Consider the following 12,182-nt stretch of genomic DNA (forward strand, 5'->3'; position numbering starts at 1 on the left):
TGGCTTCTAATTACAGATATTTCAAAAGCAGAAGTGTTATAACTTTTCAGGCTTTGTATAGTGCTATCATCTGAATGTTTTATTCCCCCAAAATGCATATGTTGAAACAGTCATCGCTAAGGGGATGGTATTAGAAGGTGGGGCCTTTGGCATGTATTTAGTATTTGTCTTAACTTTTCATCTAACTTCTACATTCCTGGCCCTGAGTACCATTGCTTTGTAGCCCCTGTTCTACTTAGATTTCTCTCGATGGGAGTCAGTGCAAACTTCTTTTGTTATAAAAAGATTGTATTCTGCCACTAGTGAGTAACAGACGAAGAGCAATTAAGAATGGTCTTTTATTAAGATGTCAGCCTTTGTTGGGCAGTCTTGGGAATGTCATAATTGGCAAAATTCAGAAGGTGATGTGAGAGCTAGCATAACTATGTTATACTCCAGGGCTGTCACCAAAACCCAGGTTTGACATCTGAATTTAACTGACACTGTTTGCCTGCTTTGAGGCTGTCCTTCCATTTTGTTTCTAACTGCAAATGAGAATGGCTCCCTGAGGGAAGCATTTGGGATCACAAATGCATAAACATCTGGGAATCAAATCTCTTTCAATTACATTAATTATCTGCTATGTACAGGAGAAAGTTTTGAATCTAAAATAACATTAATTTAATCTCAAGGTTAGAGAGAGATTTTAAACTTCCTTTAAACCCCAAATGGCCTTTAAAACCCCAGAGGGGAAGAATCTGGCTGGGTGTGGTGGCTCACACCTGTAATCCCAGCACTTTGGGAGGCTGAGGCGGGAGGATAACCTGAGGTCAGGAGTTTGAGACCAGCCTGACCAACATGGTGAAACCCTGTCTCTACTAAAAATGCAAAAAATTAGCTGGACATGGTGGCAGGCACCTGTAATTCTAGCTACTTGGGAAGCTGGGGTAGGAGAATTGCTTGAATCAAGGAGGTGGAGGTTGCAGTGAGCCAAAATTGTGCCATTGCACTCCAGCCTGGGTGACAAGAGCAAGACTCCATCTCAAAATAGAATAAAATAAAACCCAGAGGGGAAGAATCTATAAGCACACTGTAATGAAAGTGTGATAAAAGATATGCAGGGAAGCACATACTTGAGGTACTTCATGAGAGTGCCTGGTAAATCAAACGTCTGGGATGCTTGCCTCAGTCAATGAGGCAAAAGAAAGTCTGGGCTGCCAAATTATTTACTTAAGAAGTGGTTGTAATGTTATTCTACCCAATTAGAACTGTCTGCCTGTACTAGCTTAGTGCTCAATACAGTTCAATTCTGTTGATCCTGTTTTTGAAATCTCATGCACATTCTTCTCATCTAAAGATGCCCGTTACCATCACTAAGCCAGCCTATCATCCATCTCCTGCCAGTACAACCCACACCATGTGAATGTTACAGCACCACTTCCATCATGCTTCTCCTTGTGTAAGTAGCTCACCTACTGAAGCAAACCTAAACCTCCATTGCCTTGCCTCAGCTTGCAGCTGATGGTCTTCCACGCCATTCCTGCAGGCAGCCTCTTCCTGGCAGTCAGGAAGGGCTCCTTGCTGAATGGTCTGTACAGTGTTCTCCTTGGCACCCGTTTTGCTTTTACCTATGCTATGGTCACTGACTGTAACGTCCTTCTCCTCCTCTCCTGCTTGCCGCCATCAAATGTTAGTCATTCTCGAGGTCCTCTTAGGTTCTGCCCCACCTGGCTCTTTTGGCCCACACAATCTCTCCTCTTCTCTAAAAAGTGTTTATAGATTATAGCATGGGTTTTGCTATGGTTGTGTGTTTTTATGAGCATGTGTGAATATGTATGTATCTATAGATAGACACTGCTGGTAATTTCTTAGAGAAAACAGCTTCTACTTGTTTTGTTCAAAATGTCTGAGACCAGTTGTTTTTGTTTGTTTGTTTGTTTTTAGGGAAAAAAACCCCTGACATCAAGGGGAGAGCATGACACAGCCCCCACTACCACCAGTGACGCAGCTGAGTGAGTTTCCCACATTTGGGGAGATCACGGAAATCAGCACATCAGAATGCAATGGGGAAGCTCACCCTGGGAAAAACCATTTTCATGATCATGCCATCTCCCCTGCCAGGTAAGACCAGTCTGTGAATTTCTCTGTTGTCATAAAATATGCCCAGCAAACATGGATTTGTTATATTCTACCTCGCTTCTAGTGAGATATATCCCTTAATGAAATAAGTGACTGAAAAGTCACAGAAGATGTCACAGCACCATGTTATCTGGCCTCCCTTACCTCCTAATCCGGAATCACCCCCTTTAGCTGTCTCACCTCCCTTTATCTTTATGTGATATTAAAGCATCATTTGGAAAGGCCAGAGGGTGTAGCTGGGATCAAAAGTCAGGCAGACAAATATGTCATGTGTCCATATTAACAATACAGGTTTCTTCCTAATTTAGAAATCAGAACATAGTTTCACAATAGTCAAAAACCAACAGCAAATCTGATAGTCAAAGCCTAGTAAGGTTCACTTCTTTCATTGTGTTAATGTATGAATATTTCAGTGACTAAGGCACATTTCCAAGAAATAACAATTCAGGGGAAAATGTAATTTAACAATATTTTTACATAAAACCATTATGTGTTTAAACTTATATGAATTCCATTTTGAAATATTTCTCAAACTGTAAACAACACATAAAAGACACATGAATGAATTAATTTGCCTACATCTAATCTGAAGGTATAAATATTTTGGGTTTAAACTATTGATCTGAATATTGCACTGAAGACTATCATTATTATCTTAATATGTTCACATAAGGTCCAATGGTAATTTGATGTTTTTAATGTGTCCTAATGGTAACATGATTTGACTGTTATATTTACAAAAGGAACAACTAGCTCCCTACTTTCTAGCAAACAATAATGTCACGTAGAATCTCTGAGAGAAAACTGCATGGGCTATGTGTTTCTCTAGTCATTTTTTCTTGGACAAATTTAAAGTTGTATCTTTTTATTTTCAGTAAGTATCATGCCCTGAAAAACCTCCCTTCTCTGTGGTTCTGTGGTAAAGTATCAAGGGCATAGACTCTGAAACACGATGGTCCCACATTCAGATTATGATTCAGCTATTTCTTAACTGAGTGGCACTGGGCAATTCATTTAACATCTCTGAGCATCAGTTTGGGTATCTGGAAAGGATAGACTGGTGGTGGCATAGTACTTACTATTTAAAGTTGAGATATGACTAAAATAAATAATTATTAATAAGGTGCCTCTCTTGTTAGAGTGATAGAACTGCCAGTACCAGCTAAAGGGAAACAAGTTGTAAAATACTACACACCGTGTGGAGTTAGAAAGGCACCCTTGGTTCCTTTGCTACCCTCTATCTTTTGAAGGTAGTTGTTGTTCACAGGATCTCAGCAGCCAGAAATACTGCTGCTGATTTTATAATTTTCCAGCAGGCACTTGTGAATCACCATATGCTCTAATTTTTTTTTCTAAGAAATTCTGGCAGCATTTAAAAAATGAAGTCACTATGCCAATGCCAATCTAAAGATGCCAATCTACAACTTAAAGTCTTTGCTACTTTAATTCTTCCGCATGAAGTCCAAATCTCTGCCATTGACTTGTCATGGTCAGTGTCTTTGTCTAAATGACACTGTGTAGAATGACATACAGTGGGATTTTCTCTTTGTTTGAAGTCAGGTGGGGAAAGGGGTTGTGCATTTGACATGTCTTTATTCTTTTTCTTTAAGAAACCCTTATTAAACCTTTAACACTAATTTTTTCCCACTCCCTTCAAACTTTGAAGGAACTTTGTGCATTTCACCCAGAACAGAACTCATCGCACAGCACTGATACACAGGCTATGAGGAAGGGGAAATCAGGGGCATGGAGAAGCACAATGCAGGGGTTTGAATTTAGGAACGCTAACGTTCCTCCGAAGCAGACGGCTCCTTGCTCTAAGAGCTCCAGTGTCTCCCCACAGTCCGTACACCTGCATGGCCTTCCCACTGCCAACAACTCTGCCTCTATTTCGTGCCCGTGCCACGTCAGCCACACATGTCCATCTTCCTAATGATCCTTGCATTTGCTACTCATGGCCACCTCATGGTTCTTACACTTGCTGTCCACTCCGCATGCTTTCCCTCCCCAAGCATCTTTCCATGGCATGCTCCCCACTGCTCTCTGTCTTTGTCTGTCTGTCTGTCTGTCTCTCTCTCTCTCATTTCAGGTGTGTGTCCCTTGAGTGTTACATCTGAAATAGAGCCTTCCCAAACTGATCTTGCCATTCTCTCATTCTGCTCTATTTTACTTCAAAGAGTTTATCACTGCCTGAATTTCTGTGTATTTTCAGTTCACTGTTTCTTCCACTAGTCTTTCTTCCACTAGTCTCTGGCCTCAGGAAGACTGGACGTTGTCTTTTTTTCTACTGTATTCTCAGCATCAGAGCAGTGCCTGACCATGATAGAAACTCAAAGACTAAATAAATACACTAGTGTCATATGTATATCGAATAGTAGACTTTCAATTGTTGATTTTCTAAAAAAGCAGGAAAGAGTCAGGGACTAGCATGGTACATGGCAGAGGCCTGACGTAGTTCCTTTAACTGTATTATCTCATTTAATTATTAAAAAAAAAACGGAGTATCTTTCATTCTTGTTTTAGAGCTGAAGCCTCTGATTTTAGAATTTAAATTGTCCAATCTAAACTTGTCCAATCTAAAGATACACACTTAGGAAGTGACTGCCAGCATTTAAGCCCTGGGTTTTAGATTCCAAATTTGATGATTTTGTCTCCATATAACACAGATGTAAAATAGTTTTTAAAGAAGCTTAGAGAGTTTACAGACTTTGTTGATTTTTAGTTAAGCGGTTATTATTACAAGGTAATTGATTTAGCAGCTGGGATAAGAGAAATAATTAAATGAATGTTTATATAAGCAAAGAGCCAAACCAGCAATTGAATCAATAAAGCCTACTATGCTTTCATTTTTCTCTGGCTCTCCTTCTTTCCAACTTCCCTTGAATAAAGGTATCCCTTAAAATTCAGCACATGTTCTTTTCGGTCTATGGAGAGCTCATTCTTTTTGATGACTTCATAACCTTAATTTTGCATTTCTATGACTGACCTTCAGTTTGAATTCCAGTCCTGTCTCCTAATGTCTAGTGAACATTCTCACTTTGAGTTCTTTTCGTTATGTCCTCAAAGTCAGTATTACTCTGTGTCCCCAACTGGCTCCTTGTCCTAAATTTTCTTTCCCAGGCAGTAAGCATTAGCCATATTTAATTCCTTAGCCAAATAATTGTTATATCCTATTAATTCTTCCTTAAATTATGTCTATATATTGCACTTATATCAAATTTACTATTTTCACTGCCAATATCGTGTTTCAAATCCATATGCACTCACACCTCGATTGCTATAATAGCGTTTTTTTTTTGTTTTTAATTTTGTTTTTACTTTTGAGTTCACAGGTACACGTGCAGGTTTGTTACACAGGTAACCTGTGTCACGGGGGTTTGTTGCACAGATTATTTCACCACCAGGTATTAATTAAACCTAGTACCCATTAATTATTTTTCCTGATCCTCTCCCTCCTCCTACCCTTCACCCTCCGAAAGGCCTCAGTGTCTGTTGTTCCCCTCTGTATGTCCATGAGTTCTCATCATTTGGCTACTACTTATAAGTGAGAACATGCAGTATTTGGTTTTCTGTTCCTGTATTAGTTTGCTAAGGATAATGGCCTCCAGCTCTATCCATGTTCCTGCAAAGGACATGATCTCATTCTTTTTCATGACTGCATGGTATTCTGTGGTGTATATGTGCCACATTTCTTTAACCAGTCTATCATAGATGGGCATTTAGGTTGATTCCATGTCTTTGCTATTGTGAATAGTGCTGCAATGAACATACACCTGCATGTGTCTTTATAATCGAACAATTTGTAATTCCTGTGGTAATGGGATTGCTGACTCAAATGGCATTTCTGTCTTTAGGTCTTTGAGGAATTGTCACTCTGTCTTCCACAATGGTTGAACTAATTTACACTCCCACCAACAGTGTATAAGCATTTCTTTTTCTCCACAACCTTGCCAGCATCTGTTATTTTTTTACTTTTTAGTAATAGCCATTCTGACTGGTGTTAGATGGTATCTCATTGTGGTTTTGATTTGCATTTCTCTAATGATCGGTGATGTTGAGCCTTTTTTCATATGATTGTTGGTGCATGTGTGCCTTCTTTTTAAAAGTGTTGGCCAGGCGCAGTGGCTCACACCTGTAATCCCAGCACTTTGGGAGGCTGAGGTGGGCAGATCACAAGGTCAGGAGATGGAGACCATTCTGGACAACATGGTGAAACCCCGTTCCTACTAAAAATACAAAAATTAGCTGGGTGTGGTGGCACATGCCCATAATCCCAGCTACTCAGGAGGATGAGGCAGGAGAATCGCTTGAACCCAGGGGGCGGAGATTGCAGTGAGCTGAGACATTGCACCACTGCATTCCAGCCTGGTGACAGAGCAAGACTCTGTCTCAAAAAAAAAAAAAAAAAAAATGTATCTGTCCACATCCTTTGCCCACTTTTTAATGGCATTGAGTTTTTTTTTGGTAAATTTTTTAAGTTCCTTACAGCTGCTAGATATTAGACCTCTGTTGAATGTATAGTTTGCAAAAATTATCTTCCATTCTTTAGGTTGCCTGTTTACTCTGTTGATAGTTTCTTTTGTTGTGCAGAAGCTCTTAAGTTTAATTAGATCCTATTTGTCAATCTTTGCTTTTGTTGCAACTGCTTTTGGCATCTTTGTCATGAAACCTTTCCCTTATTGACATTGCCCTAAATGGTATTGCTTAGGTTGTCTTCTTTGGTTTTTACAGTTTTACGTTTTACATTTAAGTCCTTAATCCATCTTGAGTTAATTTTTTTATATGGTGCAAGAAAGGGGCCCAGTTTTAATCTTCTGCATATGGCTAGCCAGTTATCCCAGCACCATTGATTGACTAGGGAATCATTTCCCCATTGCTTTTTGTTGTTGTTGTTAGGTTTGTCAAAGATCAGAGAGCTGTAAGTATGCAGTCTTATTTCTGAGTTCAGTATTCTGTTGCATCAGTCTATGTGTCTGTTTTTGTACCTAAGCCATGCTGTTTTGGATACTGTAGTCCTGTAGCAGCTTGTTGATTGATCTCTCGTTTCCTGATAACTCTGTTATAATTTATCTGGTACATTAGTGCCAAATTGGCATTCCTTAAAGTTCTTTCAACAAGTCACTGCTCACAGTTCAAAGTCTGAACATAATAGCTTTAGTAGCTATCCACAGTGTGGCTCCAACAGACCTTGTGATCTTAACTTCTACTATTCTTTAATATCCTCCAGTTCAGAGAAGGCTTCTAAATATGCCCTATGCATTTTTGCTGCCAGAAAATTTTCTACATTCTGATCATTTTGGGGAATATAGTTTTTCCTTCTCTCAATTTATTCAGATCCCATAAGGCTTTGCTTATGACCCACCTTCATGAAGCCATTTCTGATTGGGTTGCCATATTGCTTAATTCCAGGAGACACCATTAACATATTTGTGCTCCAGGGAGCAAATTTCTTGCTTACTTTCTAATATTACCCTTTCTTCCCTTTAGACTTTAGTCTTATGTAAAGTTTAATTGATGTCATTCTGAAGATTATTTAACTTTTTCACTGTTTGAATGGTAACATATACTGAATATAATCTTCCCATTTCCCACCTATTTTCCCATTCCTATCTAATCTTTCTCTTGTCCCACTTGTCAATTTTACTCATGGCTTTTCAGGGTCAGCATGTGTTTCTTAAACACTTGCTATGTGTCTTGGACTATTTAAGACAATAGGCACACAGTGTTGAATGAACTAGACTTGATCTTTGCTTTGGTGCAGCACTCACATCATTGTACACACAACCTATGGGGTCAAGTGCGGCAAGGCGGAAGTATCAGATGCTAAGGAGGTTTTAAGAGTAGGCTAGTGAGGTCATGAAAAGGGCCCCAGACATCTAATTCATGCATAGTTCTCAGGATCACTTCTAGCTTTATTTATACTGCTCCACGTGAAGAGGAAGCAACCAACCCCAGATCTGCTAAAACGCGTTCAGTGTCTCACATTGTCTCCTGGATACTCTACTTGAGTAGAATGAGAAGTGCAGTCATTACATCTGCCACATTAAAAGCACACATCTTCCAAATGTACATACAGTGCATACATGGATGTGACATTGGTATACCTTTAGTTTTAATATTTTTAAAATTATATATAGATATGTAAATTATTCAAAGGCAAGGAGCATGCCTTCTCTCTGCTTTGTAAACAATATTTGCGGTGAGGGTTAGCAACCCCAGCTGATCGTGACAGACTGTATTTAAATTTCCACAGTTTCAAAGCCTAGCTTCTCCCAAACCTTTAAAAAAAAAAAACCCAAAACAAAAAAAAAGCAAAAGCAATTAGAAGTTATAAAGTAAAACAATATTATCTAAGTGCTGGGCAACTTGATGTATATAGGTTTTGCAGCTCTGTCATTTTAAGCCATTCTTGATATGAGTAACTGGGTACTACAAATTAAACTTTAAGTTTAAACCAAGATACATTATCTATGTCTATCTATCACCTATCTATTTATCTAACATCTATTATCAATATCTATCTATCTTTAAAGTAAGATACATTATATACTGTAACCGTATTCTATTATCAAGGTAGCTGGCTCGATAGTATCATATGTGTTCAGAGGTATTTTTTCCCTCCTTTCATAAATCATTTTTGAGTCTTTTCTATGGGATAGAGAGAATTAAGTGTAAGGAGTATTGAAGATTAAGTTAATTTATAGTGCTTCTCTTTGCTCTCAGTGTATTCTTAATGTTTTAATAATAACGCTGTGGACCCTACTCCCTATGTTTTAGGACATAGAGTGATCACTGCATCTTGCCCAGGTTTCATTGTTACCTGCCAGGAACTGAACTGGACATAAGATTCATCCATGCTCCTGAAGACCCTTCTCTGCCATCTAGCATGTACCCTGAGTCAGTGTCCAGGAGCCTGGCTGATAGAACCAGCCACTGGATGTCACCCTTTCTCTATAACCAACCAACAGAGCTGGCTGCTCACAACTACCACCAAAGTACCCATTGCTGGTCTGATGTGCTGGCAATAAGGCACCAGCTCACAGATTAGACCACACCTTCTACCTCATCTCACAGAATTCTAAAAGAACTCATCTTCACTAAGTATGTCTGTCATCATGAACTACCTATTCTGTTTTGTTTTCTCCCATTTCTCTATGAGAACAGGAACTTTTACGTAGGCAACGACTTAATTATTTGCATAGAGATTTCTGATGATTCTTGATGATGAAGAGAAAATACTTTTTGTATTAGCTTTCTAGGGCTGCCATAACAAAATACCATGGTTGGAGGGGTGGGGAATGGGGAGTTAAACAACAGAAATGTATTTTCTCACACTCTAAGAAAGTCTAAGGTCTACGCAAGTCTAAGTGTTGGCAGGGTTGTTCCCTCCTTTAGCCTTCTCTTCTTGTTGGCCATCCTCCCCCGTATCCTCACAGGTCTTCCCTCTGTACATGTCTGTGTCCTAATTTCCTCTTTGTGTAAGGACACCAATCAAATTGGATTAGGGCCCACCCTAATTACCTCATTTTTATTTCATTACCTCGTTAAAAGCCTCATCTTCAAAGGCAACGTACCCTCAACAATTTGAGGGGAAGGAGGCAGAATTGAACCCATAATGCTTTTCTTTTTCCAGTTCATCTGATTCTTGTGTTTTCTCTTATTGTTGCTGACAGTTAAACCACACAGAATTTATATAGGCTGTCGGAAGTTGGATGGTGTTGTGTCTTTTAAGAAACTTAAAAAGAACCAACTGTCTCCACACTGGATTTTCTGAACACACAAGCCAGGGAGGTCAACACTGATGACTCACGTCATGTTGCTATTTAATCCTGTCCCACCTTCTAATATACAATCTGTCTTGTCTTCCCAATTCCACTCTGCTATGTATTATCTAAAATGCAGAATCCAAGGCTAATTCTGCTCTTTATTTCCAGGTGCTCATTCAAAATATTTAATAGGTCATGTGAAAAAAAAAAAACACTGGACTATAATTCAGAAAATGTGACATCATCCATGTTATAAATTAATAATGTATCCTTCAACACACTGTCCAAAAGGATATCATAAAACTAAGCCAATAATACTTTCCCTGATTTCAAATAGTGTTTTAATAAAGTTAAGCTCTATATGAATGTGTGTTGAAAGCTGTAAAGTACCATCTAGCATATTGAATAGCTGTCACTGTCCATTTTTAAGATTATTGTCATATGAATGAATGGATGACCTGCCGTTTTATCCTTTAAAACCAGTTAGTTTCCATTCCTATGGATCTCATAACTCTCTCCACTTACCTTTATTACAGTGCTTCTTATACTGTATTTTAATTGTAACTTTACTCATCTGTTTTTCTACTGAGTTATAAACCCCTGGAAAAAAAAGGATTGTGTCTGCAAGCAGCTCAGTTTGCTCAATGCATAACCCTACATGGTTCTCAGGAGAAACTCACTGTGCTCTCTGATGACTGACTGCTTCTCCTCAGAGCATGTCAGCTGCATTTCTTTCTAGGTAGCAGTCTTCTTTTCTGTCCTCCTCCCCAGTGCCTCCAAGTCCCCACCCATCCATAGTGGTATGTAAGCATATTTTCAGTCTCTTCTGCTGTTACCCACCCCAGCAATGTGTGGGACTGTGCTTGGGTTTGGTGTTTCTTTTCACCTTGTTATTCATCTCTGTCCACTGAAAAGCTTAAACTACACAGAAATGCCAGGCTGTTTTCAATTACCTTTTAATTTATGTACTTATTTTGAGACAGAGTTTAGCTCTTGTTGCCCAGGCTAGGGTGCAGTGGCACGATTTCACCTCACTGCAACCTCTGCCTCCCAGGTTCAAGTGATTCTCGTGCCTCAGCCTCCTGAGTAGCTGGGATTACAGGCGTGCGTCACTACGCCCGGCTAATTTTTGTACTTTTAGTAGAGACGGGGTTTCACCATGTTGGTCAGGCTGGTCTCGAAGTCCTGACCTCAGGTGATCCAACTGCCTGGGCCTCCCAAAGTGCTGGGATGACAGGCATGAGCCACTGCCCCCCCAATCCCCCCCACTTTTTTTTTTCTCAAATCATACGGCAGTTCTGCTAGCATGATATGGAGTGCAGGTACTCCAGGGCTGGGTGACCTAGTGATATGGGATAACCACCCAGTTAATTTGAGGTTGTTGAAATGTCTGCTTTCTGACTTCCCTGTCCAGGCTGTCTCTGTCAGATTAGAGCAAGTAAATGATAATGAGGACTTTGCATAGGAAAATTAATTCTGGGGACTGTAATCAGCATCATCCTTACAGAAAACTTACACATGTATGTAAGCACTGAGGAAAACCCTGAAATATCTGCTAGTATAATAAAAAGAGGCAGTTTTGAGATAAAATGCTGGATTAATTAATTTATTATGAACCCAAAGCATGTTGTTGTAAGAGAGACAAATTCGATTCCTTTAATGTGACTTGGACATTACATGCTTGCCTTCCTTGCTTACTTTGAATGTGATCAAGTTCAAAACTAGATAAAAGGTGGAGGAGAGCCAGGCATTTAATTGGATTTCTCAAAGTGTATTTTCTATGCAATTCTCTAGTTTGTGTTGGTGATATTAACCAGAAGAATTTGCTTTTCAGTTCTGGAAGCATCAACAGCCCTTCTTGTTAGGATTTTGGATATTTCTTTGCCCTTTTTTCCCAGAGTACTTCCTGATTTAAGGGAAATCCTAATCCTTTATTGTTATTTGTGCCTTTGTGGAATATATATATATATATATATATATATATTCTTACTCTGTACATTTATTACAAGATTCTCTTCTTTCCTTCAACAGAAGGACCCATGATTTGCTTTTCCAAATCTCCCTTCAGGGATTTATTAACCACCATGACTCACAAATGTCTTTGATTTTAGAGCTTTCTACTTCTCTTCCACTGTGGTGTATTTGAACATGCATAAGAATTTCTCCCTTCAAATTTTTCAGTATCTAGAATTAATGTCTGAAATGGAGCTCTCTTTCTTAAGACATCATTTTCCCTATTTTCATGCTTCCCACCACTCACATTCTCTTTCGCGTCTCCAGGCTTGTGATTCTGGAACC

At 39.2% G+C, this 12,182-nt stretch overlaps 1 protein-coding gene and 1 non-coding gene across 2 annotated transcripts in view; both read right to left on the minus strand.

Moving 5' to 3' along the window:
• FGF14 (fibroblast growth factor 14) overlaps positions 1-12,182 on the minus strand; it is a 195,683-nt gene that overhangs the window by 57,954 nt on the left and 125,547 nt on the right. The gene's annotated exons all lie outside the window — the stretch shown is intronic.
• LOC114673638 (U1 spliceosomal RNA) lies at positions 1,943-2,108 on the minus strand. The gene has a single exon (XR_003724408.2). It is a non-coding gene; the product is annotated as a U1 spliceosomal RNA (small nuclear RNA).

Source organism: Macaca mulatta, chromosome 17, assembly GCF_049350105.2.
Source record: "Macaca mulatta isolate MMU2019108-1 chromosome 17, T2T-MMU8v2.0, whole genome shotgun sequence".
Taxonomy (NCBI): domain Eukaryota; kingdom Metazoa; phylum Chordata; class Mammalia; order Primates; family Cercopithecidae; genus Macaca; species Macaca mulatta.